This window comes from Pan troglodytes, chromosome 22 (assembly GCF_028858775.2).
Source record: "Pan troglodytes isolate AG18354 chromosome 22, NHGRI_mPanTro3-v2.0_pri, whole genome shotgun sequence".
NCBI lineage: Eukaryota > Metazoa > Chordata > Mammalia > Primates > Hominidae > Pan > Pan troglodytes.
Genome location: NC_072420.2, coordinates 27,397,029 through 27,416,899, shown reverse-complemented (window position 1 = coordinate 27,416,899; position 19,871 = coordinate 27,397,029).

The following is a 19,871-nucleotide window of genomic DNA, read 5'->3' as shown; positions in this document are numbered from 1 at the left end:
AGCTGCCATAGGAACTTTCAGCCACTGGAAGTGACTCAATAATGGACCCTTGGGCCATAGGTAAAGTTCTTGATGCATTTTGACAGACCATAAGAGACACAGTTTTTGTAAAGGCTGTGAGGACTTGAGTTTCTCATAAGTAGGTGGAGGATATAGGAGAGACGGAGAGGATTTTGGTGTTTTTTTATTTGTGGAAATTTCAAAGCAGGTCAAAATTATTAATGTTAATTTACCTTTTGAATCCCAAGATTATTAGAAAACACAGATTACATTACTAATGAGAATGAGCAACTTGATTGTATAGATGTTTTCTCTTATCTAAATCTTGCCTATTTTCTAATTATCTAACTGTAAGTTGTGATTCTTCATTTTCTGATACATTACTTCTAGCAAAGTAGAATTCTTAAGCTGAAGCTTTTTAAAATCTTTCCTTGACAAAATTCTTGTGAACTTTCTAAAGCCTAACAGCATAATACAACATCAAATGTCGCATGCAAAGTATGTCATTTGAAAGGAAGGGACTGTATGTAATCCCTTCTAAAATGTATTGCTCAGATTCAACTACAGTCAGAAATCCATAACAGAGCAACATTTCAGAACAAGACTGCTACCCAGAATTTGAAATCACACAAAATCTATCTAGTCTCTTTTGCCTTCATTCTTTGTTAACTTGAAAATATTGATGCCTAAATTCTAAACTTCCAAAGAATATTAAAGATAAAAACTCTGAGTAAAGAACACATCTGAGTATAACCATGACTAGAATACTGACATTCAACTGCTTCCTTCTAGAACCTAAAGTATAAGGCTTAAAACAAAGAGAAAAAACTACATCAGCATCAGAGATGGCAGAAGTGTACCAATGATATGCTATGAAATTAGTGGAATTTCTAGCAAAAATAATCCAGTTGAAGCTAGAATAAATAATTTATCCAAGAGCCAACTCATAACCCTCTTTCCCAAGACAACAAGGTAGTAAGAAAATACCTACAGGAAATTATGGCAAAACTACAGCAACTTCCTAAAACATTGAGGGGAAAAGGCTGGCGATTAGGGTAGCTGACAGTTTAGTGGAAGAGAACGCCTGTGGGGTCTCCTTCCCACTGGGAATCAAAGCAGTAGGAAAGAGAAGCCCGGAGAGGGCATGTGTTGCCATGGCAATGAGAGTCAGTGGCAGCAGGGCTCTTCCCTGATGTAGCAAGACCTCAGCTGAGAAAGCGTCACCATTTTTGTACATGTATCTAGTTATTCATTTATATTTATATAACAGCTTTATTGAGGTATAATGTATACCATTTGATGAGTTTGTACACATGCAAATACCCATGATAGTATCAACATAATCAAGGTAATTAACATATCCAACACCTCCCAATATTTTCATGCATTCTTCTGTTTTTTGCCACCTTTGCGCCAAGAAGGGAGAAGACAGATCCTCCAGGGTAGCTTGAATGGAAGATAATAATGTTCCCTGATGTAGTGCTAGATGCTCAAACTGCTCACATTTCCAGTTCCTCTCCACTTTCCTCAGGTTATAGACGCATAGGACTGGTCATATAAACTTATATTAATATATGTCCATAAAAAAGTTTATGCCAGTCCCAAGCACAGAATAACCTACAATGTCCATCAAAACAGAATGGATAAATGGTGTAATAGTTATCCAATAAAATTATACCCACTGATTTAAAAACATGAATGATGATACCTGCAACAATGTAAATGAGTGTCAAAAAATTTACTTTCAAAAACATATGCAATCAAAGAATACATTTTTGTGAGAATGCCCATCTTTATACAATTTAAAAGAGGCAAAACCAACCTATGGTTATGGAAATCAGAACAATGGCTATCTATGGGGAATTATCTAAATGGAGGCATAAGATAATTTCTAGGGTAATAATAATGTTTTATGTCATAATGTTTGTATCCATTTATCAAAATCCATTGAATTTAATCCCTAATATCTACGCATTTCATAATATGTAATTTTTATTTCAATTTTACAAAAACAGCGTGACATCTGGAAGATGGTGGAATAGAACTTTTCTGCACTTGTCTTCTCTCAGGAAACTTAATTGGAACTATCCATGCACAAAATTATACAAGAGCTAAGGAGTCCAGGTAAGAGATTATAATATCTCAGCGTAGCATAGAAATAAGGAAAGACACATTGAAGAGAGCAAGAAAGACAGTCTTACATTACTGGCATCATCCCTCCCCCAAGCCTGCATAGCACAGCAAAGAGAGAGACACCTTCTGCCTGAGAAAAAGAATAAGTACTTGACTTTGCTATAGACCTTAGCACCAGGCCTGCCCCAGTAAAATCCAGTATCAGGCTATTCCTCATGGCTCAGCCTTCAGGCTAGCCTCTATGACCCAAGGCATCAGGCCCATCCCGGTGCCAGGATGATTCCCATCACCACAGGGTCCAGGCCTGCCTTAGTAGGCCCCAGTGCCAGGCTGGAACCCATGGACCAAGGCTATAGGACCACTCTGGTGGATGCAGGCTCCAGGACTGCCTCAGCACCAGACTGGTGCCTGCAGTCCCAGGTTTCACTGGACCCAGGGTCCAGGCTGCCCCAGAAAATGTAGGGATCCAGCTTACCTGGGTAAACTCCAGTGCTAGGCTGGCCTCTATGGGCACACTCAAGGCATATCCCTGAATAGCCAGTTGACAAGCCTACCTTAGTGGGCTCTGACACCCAGATGGCCCATGTGAACTCAGGCTGCAGGCCTGCCCCCAGCAAACCCAAAGTCCAGGCCATCCCATGTGGAGCCAATTCCAGGCCTACTCACTTGTTGACCTAGGTATCAGGTTACTCTGCCCAAGGACTCCAGCAGCAAGCCTGCACATGGAATCTAAGTCAGGCTGCCTAGAATTTCTAGACAGGCTAATTTATGAAGAGCTCTTCCTGCCAAAGCCATTCTGTAAAGACCGGAAAGATGCTTACTTCCTAAAATGTATAGATATCAGCACAAGGCCACAAAAATCATGAATAATTAGAGAAACATGACACCACCAAAGGAGCAAAATAAGACACCAGTAACCAACCCTAAAGAAATGAAGATCTATGAACTGCTTGACAAAGAATTCAAAATAACCATCTTAAGCTCATTGAGGCTGGGCACAGTGGCTCACACCTGTTATCCCAGCACTTTAGGAGGCCAAGGCAGGTTGATCACTTGAGGTCAGGAGTTTGAGACCAGCCTGGCCGAATAGTGAAACCTCATCCCTACTAAAAATAGAAAAATCAGCCAGGCATGGTGATGGGCACCTGTAATCCCAGCTAATTGGCAGGCTGAGGCAGCAGAATCACTTGAACTCAGGAGGCAGAGGTTGCAGTAAGCCGAGATCATGCCATTGCACTTCATCCTGGACAATAGAGTGAGACTCTGTCTCAAAAAAAAAAAAAAAAAAAAAAAAAAAAAAGCAGCTCATTGAGCTGTAAGAAATAACTAAATTATATTAGATATTAAGACAACTAAATTTATTAGAAAAACAATAAATGAACAAAGTGAGAAGTTCAAAGAAGATATAGAAACCATAAAAAAAGAACCAAACAGAAATTCTGGAGCTAAAGAACACAATGAGTCTACTGAAAAATTTCATAGAGAGCTGTTCAACAGCAGACCCAATCAAGCATAAGAAAGAATCTGTGAGCTTGAAGCCAGATCACTTTAATTATTCAGTCAGAGGAACAAAAGGAAAAAGAATTTCAACAAGTTAAGGAAGATTATAGGATTTACGGGACATCATAAAGTAAACCAATATACACATTTCAGGGTACCAGAAGGAGGAGAAAAAGAGAAAGGGACAGATTGCTTACTTTAAGTAAAAAAAATGACAGAAGACTTCTCAAATCTAGAATGGGAAATGCACCCCTAGATCAATGAAGCCCAAAGATATTCAAATATATTAAATACCAGATCTTCACCAAGATCCATTATTACCAAATTCTCAAAAGTCAGTGACAAACAGAATTTTGTAAGCAACAAGAAAAAATCAGTTCTTCACATTCAAGGAACCCCCATAAGACTGTTAGTGTATTTCTCAGCAGAAATTTTGTAGGCCAGGAGAAAATTGGATAATGTATTCAAAATAGTAAACGAAAACAACTTCTAATCAAAAATATTATACTCAACAAGGCTGTCCTTCAAAAATAATTGTTAAAAAAAGATAAATTTTTTCAAACAAACAAAAGCTGAGGGAGTTCATCACACTAGATTTACCTTACAAGAAATGTAAAATAAAGTTTTTCAGGTTGAAACAAACATATGCTAACAACATGAGGACATACAAAAATGTAAAACTCACTGTAAAGTTTTGATACTCTACTGTCAAGTTTAGATACTCTACTAAACTGTAATACAACCAGAATACTGTCATCATGGTTTATAAATCACTTTTAACTCATATAAGTTAAAATACAAAGTATAAAAGTAACTATAGCTATAAAAATTTGTTAATTTGATACAAAATATATTTAAAAAATATAAATTGTTACATCAGTAACATAAAATGTAAGGAAGTGAAAAGTTAAACGGAGTTTTTGTATTCAATAGAAGTTATCAGCTTAAAATAGACTGCTATAACAATTAGATGTTTATGTAAGCCCCATGGCAACCACAAGGAAAAAAACCTGTAAATGATACACAAAATATAAGAAAAAAATAATGAAATCATGCCACTACAAAAATTATCAAATCATGAAGAAAGACAGCAAGAGGGAGAATGGAATAGAGGAACTACAAAAGAGTTAGAAAACGTTTTTAAAACGGCAGTGGTAAATCCTTACCTATCAACAATTACCTTAAATGTAAGTGGATTAAATTCTCCAATAAAAAAAATACAGCTCAGGAAAAGCAGGGAAAAATAGAAAATAATGTTACAAACAATAAGACAAAAAAATTTTTAAAAATATATATATATGTGTGTGTATATATATATATGTAAATATATATATATATATATACATACACACACATTGGCTGAGTTGATTTTTTAAAAACAGAAATTCAACTAAATACTGCCTACAAGAAACTGACTTTAGTTGATGCTATGGTTTAAGTGTTTGTGTGTTCTTCAAAACTCATTTTGAAACTTGATCCCCAGTGCAACAGTATGAAGAGGTGAGGCTTTAGGAGTGATTTGACTATGAGGGCAAAGCTCTCCTAGAAGGGACTAGTGCCTTATGAAAGGGCTTGAGGGAGTGAGATTGCCCCTTCCATCCCTTTTTCCCTTCCACGTTTCACCATGTGAGAACACAGCCACAAGGTGCCATCATGGAAGAAGAGGGAAAGCCTTCAGCAGAAGCCAAATCTACTAAGGCTTTGATCTTTAGACTTCTAGTTTCTACAACTGTTAGAAATAAATTTACGTTATTTATAAATTACCGACTCTGGTATTTTTGCTACAGCAGCAGAAACAGACAGATGAAAAAAGGTATGCCATGAAAATAGTAACCAAAAGAGAGCTGGAGTGGCTATATATACTTATATCAGAACAAAATGATTTTAAGTCAAAAACTGTAAAGAAAGATAAAAACAATCATTGAATTATGATAAAGGGGTCAATTCATCTAGAAGATATGACAATTATAAATATATATGCACTCAAATTGGAGCTCCTAAATATATAAATATTAACAGAACTGAAGAGAAAAATAGAAATACACTAATAATAGTGGACTCCAATATTCCTTTTTCAGGGAAAGTATTATGTTTGGTGGAAAACAATTTAGGTATTCCTCAAAAAATTAAAAACAGAACTGCCATGTGACCCAACAATCCCTCTTATGTATATACCCAAAAGAACGGAAATCAGTACCGTATAACAAAAATACAGCTGCACTCCCATGTTCATTGCAGCGTTATTGACAATAGCCAAGATATGGAATGAACCTAATGATGATCCATTTATCCGTGGATGAATGGACAAAGAAAATATGGCATATATACATATATATTATAATGAATTATTTTTATATACAATACCTATATATAATGCAATACTATTTAACCTTAAGAAAAAGAGGTAACACTGTCATTTGTGACAACATTGATGACACTGGAAACCATTATGCAAATGAAATAAGCCAAGTACAGAAAAACAAATAACTCATGATCTCACTTATATGTGTAATCTAAAAATAAAGTTGAACTCATGCAAGCAGAGAGTAGAATGATGGTTATGGGGAGGGGCAGGAGATGGGGACATGTTGACTAAAGGGTACAAAAATTCAAGTATATAGGAAGAGTAATTTCTGGAGATCTATTAGCATGGTGACTATAGTTGATAATATTATATATTTGAATATTGCTAAAAGAGTGGATCTTAAATGTTCTCAACACAAATAATAATAACTATGAGAGTTGATGCCTATGTTAGCTAGCTTAATCAATTTTTAATGTATACAAGTATTACAACATTATGGTATACACCATAAATATATATATTATGATGTTTGTGAATATACCTTAATAAAGCTGGCAAAAAAAAATGGCAAAAAAAAATTCTGCACACTCTCAGTTGTATGTCCCCCTTTGCTTTACAAATCTATGGCATCCCTCTAATATGTAAAATAAGTATGTGTAGCAAGCATTTTCTTATGTTCTTATGTTAAACATGACTCAATTTCCATATTTATGATTTTATTGATTACTTCCGTTATTAATTTTATTCTGAGGGGGCTGTATGTGTTTGTGTGCGTGCGTGTGTGTGTGTGTGTGTGTGTGTAGAATGAAAGGGATGATTCAGTATCTATTGTATAATGGGAGACTTTTTTTTCCCTTTGTTTTTCCAAAAGGCAACTCTTTTTATCCCTCAATCTCAGATAAAACACACTGCAGGGAAATTACCAAACACAAAAGTCTAGCTTTTCTGTTGACTGCACCCATGCAAAATAAAGCTGCTTCCTTTGGGCTAGACTAAAATCACAAGATAAGAATTGTTAATTTAACTGGTCCAGTAACTTTCTATGAACTGAATGCTTAATAAACTTAAATGGAAAAAGAACCATTTTATCTTGTTATTATCTCATACTTGTTCTAAGAAACCCATTTATATGGCGGCTTTTTGTACCCAAGAAAAGTAATCATTTCAACCCTCTCAACTCCAAGATAAATGGAAAAAAATCTTATCCCCTGTTCACATTTTATGATATTAAATGTACTTATCCCGATATTGCTCTGGTAACAAGCCCTGTAGAATATACATCTCCTGAAAGTAGTTGTCAAAAAAAAAAGACTCATGAAAAGAATATATGTCATCCTTACTGAGTTATTATGTTTAAGAAAAAATATGCAAATGAAAACTTCTTAAAATAGAAGTAGACAGCAAAATAAATTCCATGAAAGTTATCCTTCCTTCGTTCAGCTCTGGGAGAGAGCTCTTCGTTCAGCTCTTCGTTCAGCTCCTTTGAGAGACTGTGTATGGCATAAGTTTCATTCAATCCGTGGTTATTTCTTGTAATCATTCTTTCAAACACCTTCCAATATACATTTTCTGTCTATTTCCAGCGTTTTCACCTAGTTCAGGTACACTTTTCATTTCCTCTGGATGATACTAAAGACCTCCTAGATCTAATGCTCCCAGGACTGCAGCATTAATCTTGCTAAACAATACCACCACCAAACTGAGCACACTCTTTTCTTGCTCAAAAACCTTTAGACACTCCCCTAGTGTTCAACAAACTAGCCTAGCCTTCTAAAACTAATGCATGACTAGCCCAGACTTACCCAATCACCTTTGTCTCCCCCAAATCCTCCACACGTCTATACTTTGAAAATTGTCATTAGAAGGCATTTGCTCTAGCCATAGAAAATCAAACTGTAGAGTTGCATTAAAAGGTGTGATAAAGTTACTGTTTTCCCAAGTCCCTCATCCCGTTTTTAACTAATAACTACTGTTCATATGCCAATGTGTATTCTTCCTACCACAAAGAAAAGACACTTGCATATTGTATATGTAAAGAGAGATAAAAGTAGATTTACAATTTGAGACTTGACTTTTTCCTGTTTAATTTTTTGACAGAACTATTTTTCCAAGTCACTTGTAATTTATCTCATTCTGTATTATCATTGCCTTTATTCTATTAATATGCTATACCATAATGTATTTAATTGGTCCCTATTAAGGGATAGTTGGTTTCCTTTTTTTTACACTTTTATATAATGCTTATCTTTGTATCCATATCTTAGATGCACATCTGCAAAAGAATCTGTAGGGTAATTTTATAAACATGAAATAATTTAATCGAATATCATGGTCATATTTATTTTGAAAAATATTGCCAAATTGTGTTACAAGAAGCCTGACCCTATTTATGTCTATGCCCTGCTCTCTCATGTGACAACACTAGGTAATATAAATTACTTTAATCTCTCCACTCTAATAGGTAAAGAATCGTGGCCGGGCACGTTGGCTCTAGCCTGTAATCCCAGCACTTTGGGAGGCTGTGGCGGGCGGATCACGAGGTCAGGAGATGGAGACCATCCTGTCTAACATGGTGAAACCCTGTCTCTACTAAGAATACAAAAATTAATCGGGCGTGGTGGTGGGCGCCTGTAGTCCCAGCTACTCGGGAGGCTGAGGCAGGAGGATGGTGTGAACCTGGAAGGCGGAGCTTGCAGTGAGCCGAGATCATGCCACTGCACTCCAGCCTGGGTGACACAGCGGGAATCCGTCTAAAAAAAAAAAAAAAAAAAAAAAAAGAATGGCATGCCAGTTTTACATTTCCATTTTTAAAATCATGAGTCGGAATGTTTTTTGCTAATGTGAATGGATCACAATAAATCTCTTTCTTGGACTGCTTGTTTATACTCTGCTAGAATTTCTATCTCCTTATTGCTAGAAACTTCTCACTTACTACTATTATAACTTTACTGCACCCTGTAAGTTTCGGTAAGTTGTGTTTTCATATTTGTTTGTTGAGATATTCTTTAAATTCCCTTTTGATTTTTTCTTTGACTCTGATTGTTCAAGAGTGTGTTAGTTTCCACATATTTCTAATTTTTTCATTTTCTTATTGTTATTTATTAAGTTTTATTCCATATTGGTTGTGATGGCATCAGGGGCCCATCTGGAGTGGCTACTGCAAAGATGCTGGCCGCAGCAGGGGAGGTGCGGTTGGGGCTGCACACTCCTCGGAGATTGTGGGAGACAGGAACAGGCAGGAGCCTTGTCCCCTTCTGAGTTGCTGGGGTGGGAGGCCCACACTCCCAGGTGCAGCTGCAATTGCCCAGCCATGGCTGCGGACCCGGGCGTCCCTGTGCTCTCCGGGCCCAGGAAGCCCCCTCCACCCATAGTCTTGGAAGTGCCTACTCCTGCTGCCTGGCGTCTCCCTGCCCCTGGCAGCCACTCCGATTTTGGAGCAAAGTTGTGGCAGAGTGCAGGCGCTGTCATGACCTGGCTGGGTGTGCACACGCTAGGGGTGATGCTGACACGCCAGCCCCCTGCCACCTCAGCCCCCTCTAGACTTTGGGTGCCAAAGAGCATGGGAGGGAGGCCAAGGGGGAGCTAAGAGCAGCTTGGCATGGGCCTGCAGGTAGGTGCCCCTCGGTACAAATAGCCTAAGTGCCATGAATGACATATAGATGGTGGCAGGAGGCAGACAGGCTCCTGGGTGGAAAGGGACAGGTCCCCAGTGAAGCACCACCTTCAAGCCAGGGATGGTCTGAATCCTGGGGGCCGGACTGTCAGTTCTGCAGACTGGAATGAGAATTTATGGTGCTTTTTCTGCCCGCCCATGGCTGCCCATGGACCAATCAGCATGCACTTAATCCCCTCTGAGGACCATTAAAACCCCACACTCAGCCAGACTAGGGCAAATGACAGGACAACTTGCCTGTGGATAGGAGCTGCCCATTCCAGGTCTTCTCTCCACTGAGGGCTGCACAGACGTTGGGACAGCCTGCCTGTGGATAGAAGCTACCCACTCTGGGTCCACTCTCTGCTAAGAGCTGCCCACTCATTGGAACTACCTGCCTGTGGACAGGAGCTACCCACTCTAGGTCTCCTTAGAGCTGTACTGTCACTCAATAAAGCACTCTTCACCTTGCTCACCCTCCAGTTGTCCGTATACCTCATTCTTCCTGGACATGGGAAAAGAACTGAGACCCACCAAGTGGTGGGAGTAAAAGAGCTATAACACAACCAGGGCTGAAATGTGCCTCCTACTCACTACATTGCAGGTGATGAGAAGAAAAGAAGAGAGAGGAGAGAAGAGCTGCAGCCCTTCGGGGAGCCCAGACCTAGGAGCTCCTGGAGCAAGGGCGGTGACATCCTCTTTGGAGCTCTGCAGTTCTTGGTATCTGCAAGCTTCCAGCTGCTACCATGTTCCTGTTGCCTTCAGTAGAAGCTGCTTGTGGTATGCCTGGTCTAGCCACAGCCTCACAGGGAACCAATGTCTGTGACGGCACCTGGAGCTGCCCACCCCTCAGCAGCTGACATGCCTGGCTGTGCTCAGTGGCTGGACCTGGTGCTCACTTGCTCATGCACCCCTCGCCACTCTGCGCCTGGCTAACCCTTGGCAGGCATGGGGTCTGAGCTGATAACATGAACCTAGCACAGCCTGCCAGGCCAAGTGGGAATGAGCCCAGTGGGCCTGAGCAAAACTCAAGCAAATGCTCCACTGGCCACAGAGGCTTCCAGCTAGAAAAGCAACACCCCAAACATCCTGTGACCACTGGGAAAGATACTTGGTATGAGTTTGATCTTCTTAAGTTGGTTAAGATTTGTTTTGTGACCTAACATGTGATCTATAGTGGAGAGTGTTCTGTATGTGGTCAAAAAAAAACAAAATGTATTTTGCTGCTGTTGGATAGAATGTTTTATATATGTCTGTTTGGTTCATTTGGTCTGTAGTGTTATTCAAGTCCACTGTTTTCTTATTAACTTTGTCTGGAAGTTCTGTCTATTATTGAAAGTGGGATATTGAAGTCTCCTGCTATTATTGTATTATTATAAATTTCTTCTTTCAGGTTCATTTTATATACTTGGGTGCCCTAGTGTTAGATACAGATATATTAAGTATTTTTTTATTAAGGAGTTTAGTTTATTTCAATTTTAAGTAGTTATCAGTAAGGAAGGATTAACTATTGTCATTTTTTGTTTATCTTCTAGTCCTTTTGTCCTTTATTTTTCCCTTTGCTGTCTTCTTTTGCATTTCTTTTTTGTGTCAATAGTTTTTTTTATTTCTATTTTTCTTTTGTGTAACTTCCATAGGTATTTTCTTTGAGGCCACCAAGGGGTAAAGCAGGTCTAGTGGTGATAAATTTCTTCAGCTTTTGTTTGTCTGAGAATGTCTTTATCTCCCTTTCATTTTTGCAGGACGGGTTTGCTGGGTATACTACTCCTGTCGGCAAGCATTTCTCTTTCAGCACCTTGAATATATCATCTCTTTCCCTTCTGACATCACAGGTTTCTGCTGAAAATCCCCTGGTAGTGGGATTACCTTCTTGGTCAGCTCTTAGATGCAAGCTAGTTAAAAGCCTGACCCATGGGTGGTAATTGGGAAAGTTGAGATATTACATATCAGTCAAACCCCTTCCATTGAGAAACTGGGAGCTGAATGTTTTAGCCTGCTAATAAAACCACTTATTTGTTCTTGTGGTTCTGGGGAACTCACAAATGCCATGCCCTGCCAGCTCATAGGGGTAGGGGATTTAGTAGCCAGTCTTTTGGTTGGGATTTAAAAGTTGAGGTGCTATGTGGGTGGTTCAACTCTTCACTCCTCAGAAGTGTGGAATTGAGGGTTTCCTTTCAATTGTAAGGTTCTGTGCCTGGAGTGAGGTTTGTAGTATAGGTGTATCTCAGCTTTCCTACCCATTTCAGTGTGGATATTTTCTGAGTTGCATGGTGTGTATGAGTTTGTCAACCAGTTCTCTCAAAGGGAATTGGTCTAGAAAAATCCACCATCCTGCTGACATCCTCTATTCCATACATTTGAAAACTTAAATGAATTGCAATATTTCTTTAAAAAAAACCTGCTAAATCTGACTGCATACAGAATATTTTACTGTTTACAAATAATAATTTTACAGTTGTCAGCTTCTGCACTAAAACAAGGTGAAATAAATATTAGACATAAAGAAATCAATTGCACAAATGATATGATTAGGTACATTGAAAATTGAAGAAAAATAGAATAGTATTAGAAGTAATAAGAATCAGTTAGTTTGCTAAAAATACAATTCTAACAAAATTACTTATTTCTCAACTAATAATCAATAGAAAACTTTGTTTTAAAAAGATAATTTTAAATAATTGCAGCAAATAGTATAAGGTTTCTAGGAGTAAGTATTCCCAAATATCTAGTAGAACTGCATGGAAAATGCTGTAAAACTTTATTAGAAATATTTTTGAAACATTATAAATTAAATGTAAAAATGCAGTCCTGGATAAACTAGAAAATCATAAAGATGTTAATTTATTGACTAGAATTAAAATAAAATTTCTAATAGTATTTCAGATGAGGGTAACAAACTGATTTTTAAAAATATTTAAGAGCAAAGGATCAAATATATCCAAGACTATTTGGAAGAAATACTAATTTTGATTGGTGCAGGAGGTGTTTTCCTACTGCCTACCAAGGGTCATGATGAAACTATGGCAAAAAAAGGCAGCATAGTGTTGACACAGGAATAAACAGAGATCAACTGCACAAAACGGAGATTCCAGGAAAAAAAAAGTATCACATAAATACTGTAACTTCATATAAACCAGAGGCAGTGTCAAGATTACAAATGAGAAAGAAATGATGGGACCATTCGACTATGGTACAGGAAAAATTATTCAAATGGTATAAATTTCCATAATACTTTACAGAAATCAGAGTGTTCACACATGTGTGCATGCAAACATGTACACATGCACATGCGCACACACATACAAACACACCCCTCCAGATGGGTTAAGATGTAAATTGGAAAAGCAGGCCATAAAAAATGTTAAAAGAAAATATAAAAATGTATATTTGAAATCACGGTCTGGATGCATTTTTGTTATGAAAGATCATAAGTTATGAACCATGACAGGGAGAATTAGACTACATCAAAGCTAAAAACTTTGATATATGAAAAGATGTCATTTAAAAAGTCAAATTGCAAGCCAGTGGCTGAAGATGATATTTGCAGGGCATATAACTTATAAAGGCATTTGAATATAGAATATGTCAAAAAATTAGGTAGATAAGAAATGTACAAACAACCCAATAGAAAAATAGACCCATGTGAAAAAGCAATTTCAAACTGTGTAATCACAAAACATGCATATAAAAATATACTCAGTCTCACAAACTTGAGAAATTCATATTTGAACAAGAAGATAATATTTAACCTGTTCAGATAAGCAAAATTTAAAAGACAAATAATCTGACCATCAGAGTTGTTGGCAAGACTGTAGAGAAACTAGAATGCGTGTACACTGTTGATGATAGTGCAAATAGCCTCAACCAACTTGGAATATAACTTGGCAATATCTTGTAATATTGAATGTGCAAATAGGCTGCCCTATTATCCAGCAATTCCACTTCAATATTACCTGAGGGACTGTGACACCTATGCATAAGGAAACACACATACCATATTACAAGATTGTTTATTGCATTATTGTTTTTAGCAGGCAAAAAAAGAAAGCCCAAAATATTTCACTGGCAAGTGAGTAAATAAATTGTGTTGTGCTTACACAATAAAATAATGTAAAACAACTGTTAAAAACACATGTACTAGTTGTGTACTAACTAGATGTACACATATCATGGATAATTGTCAAAATGTAACCACACTTTCCTAAAATTAACAATGATCATTGCAATGTTAGTATTTTGTAAGATAAAGCGTCTTGATTCTATTTTACTGCTTCAGAACAGCATGACCAAATGGGCAGCCACTAACCAAATTTATTGGGTGGCAACTTACCTCTAAGACTGAGGAAGAGAGAAAATTTGTACATGCATACGTTTTACTTTTCCACTTTATTTTGAAGTCTTAAAAATCAAAGTTCCCAAACCTAAGAGCATGACCAAAATTTGGTATTCAGTTGAGTGTCTACCACTCACATTTTAACAAGAGATGACCTGAATTACTTCCATGTCATTAGCATTCTGTTTGCTTCCATAATGATCTCTGTGTGATTTTATATTCAGAAGCACAATTGCATAGATTATAAACACAAAATTGATTAGAAAAATGCACTACAGAAAAAGTCTATTATCTTCAATAGATAAGACTATGATTACTTTTCAAAATGCTTTTTAAAAGCATAGCATATAAACTAATGATATTCTTTTTCAGTATACATTTTCCTACATATATAATAAAAAATTAAAATGTTTATTTAAGATGGAAAGAGCAGGATAATTTGCACAGTGTCTTCTTTCCTGAGGTTTTTAAGCTCCAAAACTGCCAGACACATCTTTTGCTTGGGGCTTTAACAAGCATAAAAGGTCATTTATCCAAAGTCATTATAGCCAACTTCCACGGGAGGATAAGCAGTCATGTAGAAATTATTTAAATGACCACAGAAGCACATGCCAATTTAGCTTGCTGTTTTGCATGATCCCAATTGACCACTTTCCTACATATTATAGCAATACTTCAGAAAGCTGACCTTTGGAGAAAAGGTGATATATTTTTATTTTCAAACTCTGTTAGGTAAACAAAGAAAGAAGCACTATTATCACCACAAGCATATGTGTACATGCATGTGTGCACACACACACGCGTGCACACACACCTCCTGGAAGATGCTCAGCTTAGTTTAAAGCTTGAACACAAGATCCTCTGATCCTATTTAAGGCAGTATTGGAAAAATTATCTCTGTATGTAGTTCAAAGCTTTACTTTATTAGGTGTGTGATATTAGACAATTTTTTTCTCTTAATTCAGAAATGAGAGCAAAAGTCACTACCTCTTCTAGGTTTCTGGTGAGGATAAAAATTTAACATTCTATGTATTTCATCTAGCACAGAGGCGAGCAGTATTACATGCTTGAAAAGATGAGAGCATTTTTTGATAGGGCTTGCACAAAACACTAACTTACAATGATAAATATTAACCAAACATTTCTTCTGTCTCTTAATCCCAGTTTAGTTTAATAACATTACTTAACTCTGACTATATATTAGGCATTATGATAAGTGAATAAGAAATAGTTTGTGGCAAAAATTAGCCAGGTTTGTTGGTGCATGCCTGTAGTCCCAGGAGTTCAAGACCAGCCTGGGCAACATGGCAAAACCCCATCTCTACAAAATTATGCAAAAATTAGCCACATTTGTTGGTGCATGCCTGTAGTCTGGGAGGTCAAGGCTGCAGTGAGCTGAGATCGAGCCACTACACTCCAGCCTAGGAAACAGAGTGAAAGCCTATGAAAGGAAGGAAGGGAGGGAGGGAGGGAGGAAGGAAGGAAGGAAGGAAGGAGAAAAATAGTTTGAGCCATCAAGAAATACAATGTCTAATAGGCAGGAAACAAATAGACATAATTGTAATATAATATGATTAATGATAAGATATAGGAATTTCCAAGTGCAGAGAAACTTAATCCAACAAAATGATAGATGGAAAATTTTAAAAAGAAGATTAACACTCAACAAGTTGAGTATAAAAGGATGAATAAGAATGAGTCAATATTTTTTTTAACTGCGAAGGACCTACCAGGCAGAGAGAACAAGCTTACACTTATGTTTGAGAAACATAAATTCTTTAGTTGAGTAACAAGTGCAAGGTGTAAAATGTCAGGCACAGATTGTGGAGATGAAACTCTTGAGATGGGCAAGGGCCAGGACATAGGGACGTCATATGATATGGCCAGAAAACGAGCACTGTTAGATGGATTTTTCTAGGTCAGATTTATTTTGGAAAGTTTTTTCTGGTTGGTGAATGGATTTCAAAAAGATCAAGCCTGGAAAATGAGATACCAATTAGGGAGCTATTATATTATACAACTTCCAGTGAGAAACAATGAGAGTCTCAAGGAGGAGGGATGGTGAGTAACAGTGAGATATCAGGAATATTTAGTAAGTTAAATTGTAAGGACTAGGATGTGTAGGTTAAGGGAGAAGGCTAAGATGACTGAGGTTTCATGTCGGGTGGCTGGGCAGATGAAGATCACCTAAGCACAGGCCTGGATTGCAGATGAAAGAGGGAGGCAGAGATAGAGAAAGATTTGGGCAAAGAAGATGGTGAGTTAATTTTAGGAGCGCTGGGAAAATCAGGATGGCAGATTTTGAGGTCATCAGCTCGTGCTCAGCTTTAAAAAAAACAAAGAAAAATGGATGTTGTACTTAGAGAATTCAGAGTAAGAAGGAGTTCAAAGGGAAAATGGTTTGAGCAGAACTCTGGAGAAAGTATGCGCTGTGAAAAAAATAGCACATAAAAGTGGGTCAAGAAAAAACAGAGAAGAGAAGCACAGTCCTCTTATAAATCCTAGAAAAGGGAAATTTTAAGCAATCAACAGTCATATGTTTAATGACGCTTCACTCTAAAACAATATACAGTCTCTCCACTTTTTCATAGATTTTCTAATGTCATTTTAATTTATCTGAAGATGAACAGTATTTATCTATCTTTTCATGCCTATCTCCAACAGCATGAATAGCACCATACTGAGAATATAAAGGACACTTTCTTTATCCCCAAAATATTTTTTAAACTTTTTTTTTTTTGAGACTAGTCTCACTCTGTTGCCCAGGCTGGAGTGCAGTGGAACGATCTCGGCTCACTGCAACCTCTGCCTCCTGGGTTCAAGCGATTCTCCTGCCTCAGCCTCCTGAGTAGCTGGGACTACAGGTGCCCACCACCACGCCCGGCTAATTTTTTGTATTTTTAGTAGAGACGGGGTTTCACCATATTAGCCAAGATGGCCTCGATGTCCTGAGCTCAGGTGATCCTCCCGCCTCGGCCTCCCAAAGTGCTGGGATTACAGGCATGAGCCACCGAGCCTGGCTATACTACTTTTAACTTTCTTATAGAAGTAAAACTTCAGTGAAATGCTCTCCTAATACCTATACAATCTCTGAAATCTTGTAGAAAATTATATATGTAGTCTCACATGGAATGTAAATTCATTCTGTGCATAAGGAAAGAATCTTAGAGTTTAAAGTATACATTCAACTGAAGACCAGAAATGAACATTTTTAAAGGACTCTTTATAAAAGGAATGGGAAGAATTTACCAAATCTTTAGCAGGTCATGATGTCTGCTGAATAGAGACTGAGTGCCTTCCTTTTGCCAGGGACTATGCTGATGTCTGCTGGGAACAGAGGATGGGGACAACACAGGTTCAGCATTCCAATGTCTCACAGACTGGGGAGGCCATAGAGAAGGAAGCAAATTATTACCACTCACAGAAGCATGTACAAAGTGCTATGGGTGCTCAGGGGAAAAAATGCCGAAGTCATATTTTGATATTAATCCAATTATCAGCTTTAAACAGGACAATGTATCAGCAATTTATGCTTCATAAATTAAAGTAACACACCATACAAAAATTCCTAATCAATAAAATATATTTTACTCATTCTCAGCTTGGTCATTAGTGTCTTTCCATTTAATAAACAGGTTTTCATTTTGGTTTGGTTTGAGTAGGTTTGAGCTTGGCTCTCATCTTCCTAAATAGTGCAACCAGGATTGTGGTAACATTTAGAAAGAGAAGTTCGTGTTTGTTTATGAAAGGAAATAACAGAACATCAGTAATTGTTGTAAAATTGAAAAGGAAAAATGTTGCTGAGAAAATGTAATTCAGTGTATGCTTTATCTCTTATAAATCAATGGAGATGAAATTAACACATTTAAAAAATATGGAGTATTCCTACATGAAAAGTTGTAAAAACACACAGAAAAATTACTTTCAAACTTCTTATGCATTTTCTCCTTTGCTCCATGTACAGAGCAAGTACAAAAAGCTATTTTTATGAATATTCTCCATACTGTGAGTAAATGCTTCTTTTTCGTGAAATGTCAGTATCTTATCTCCATATTTTCTACTTTGTTATGAAAAAAGATGACTGTCCTACAGATTTTCATGTCTTGCTCTGCTGCCCTAGAAATGCATATTCAACAAAGAATAAAAAGGTTTGGAGAACAAGAAGCAGTCTTAACTCATAGGCAGTCAAAATCAGAAGAATGTTGCTAATATCAATTTCATTGGGATTCATAAAGGCAGTCTCCATAGCAACATCATTTTCACAAGGCACAGAAATGCTGCATTTTATGTTTTTTAATGGAAAAGCTGAGGGTCAGATTATCACTTTTTCTCCATGTACCACTTATCCTCTGTCCTCACTCAGGTCTGACTGCATTCAAAAGGAGCTTTATGGACATAAAAGATTGCTCAGTATTTAAGTGGAATAATACTCTTAACTGCGTTTCTTAAAGAAATATACAACATTAGAGTATTTGGGATAAATCTGAGAGAAACTGCTCCTGAAATTAAAAACATATTACTTGACCCTCACTCTGAGAACTTGGAAGCTAGCTATTTAAACATGACTGTGTAAATCCAACAAAGGCACTCCTTTAAGAGTCAACTAAAATCCAGTTTGTATGATTAAACAGCTTAGGGAAACATTTGGCCTCTTTCTTCTTTCCCACTTGCTTTAAGGATGAAGTTTAGAAAGAGAGTGGTTATAGTTTTAATAATTTTTTAATGTATTTATATTATCCCTCCAGATACTGTTGCTTCGAAAACACTTTTTTTCTTCATGAAAGAGAATGGTGGAAGAAGAAATGGATAAGATGATTGGAAATAATTTTTTACTTACAAGATTATTTAAAGGATTATTCCTAGAACAAGTAAAATTTTCCATTATTTTTACATTGTCTCTTCTCAGTATTCAGATATTGACTATCTAATATCTATGTGGTTTTCACATTAAACTGCATTTTCAAGATTATAGTTTTATTGTAATTATGTAAGTGCATTTTGGTGGGAGGAAATTCTAAAATAACTTTTTACTCAAGAGACTGATAAAACTCTATTATGAATAAATAACTACTCAATAAACTAGAATGAGTCTCTTTAAAGCTTTCATGGTCCATTGACTAAATGCGTAATTAGGTGAGACATTTTCTGAAGTTGTTTTTAAACCAATCACATCATGCATCAGGCAAACCAGAGTGAAGCTAATGAAAAAATTTTCTGGTATCAGTTAAACAAATAATTCTTTTGTAATATTTCCATTCTATATAAAAAGATTTCTAAAATTAATTTGTATCAATTACAATTACAGAAATGCAGAAGAAGCTATGAAATTCAAGTATATACGTAGCATAGATCTTAATAGACCCTCCAATAGAACATGTTTTTCCTTCTGTTATTTGCTTGATAATAATGGAACTAAAGCAGTTAAAAGGAAACTATGCAATAGCTACAGAAATGAACTTTTATGCATTTTAAGATGTATAATATCAACTTTATAGCTTCTGAACATAAAATACAGCTTTGTAGGTTAAGGTTTACACTTTCTAAGAAGAGTTGAATGTACTTGTCCACAAAGAACTTCGGTTGCTGGGGAGGAATTCGGGATGGAGGAATAGCCAACTTGAATGAAATACAGGAAAATTGGCAAATGACTAAAAATTCTAAATGGATCCAAAGGCATTTGTGTAAATTGAGTCCCTAAAGATAAACCAGTCTTAAAGATTATGAAATATGTTAAACAAACATATCAATATCTAATTTTGATATTATCCTCATTTGAATATAAATTATTTTTCAATTATATTAAAGGATCAAAAGTAATCAAATATTATTTATCTTAATATATACATTAAATGAATATAGTCTGTCTATTGCACATATCATTGTAGTATAATTTTATGGTTACCATATATGGTTCAAGAATACTCTTAATAATTCTTATTTTTCTTTTA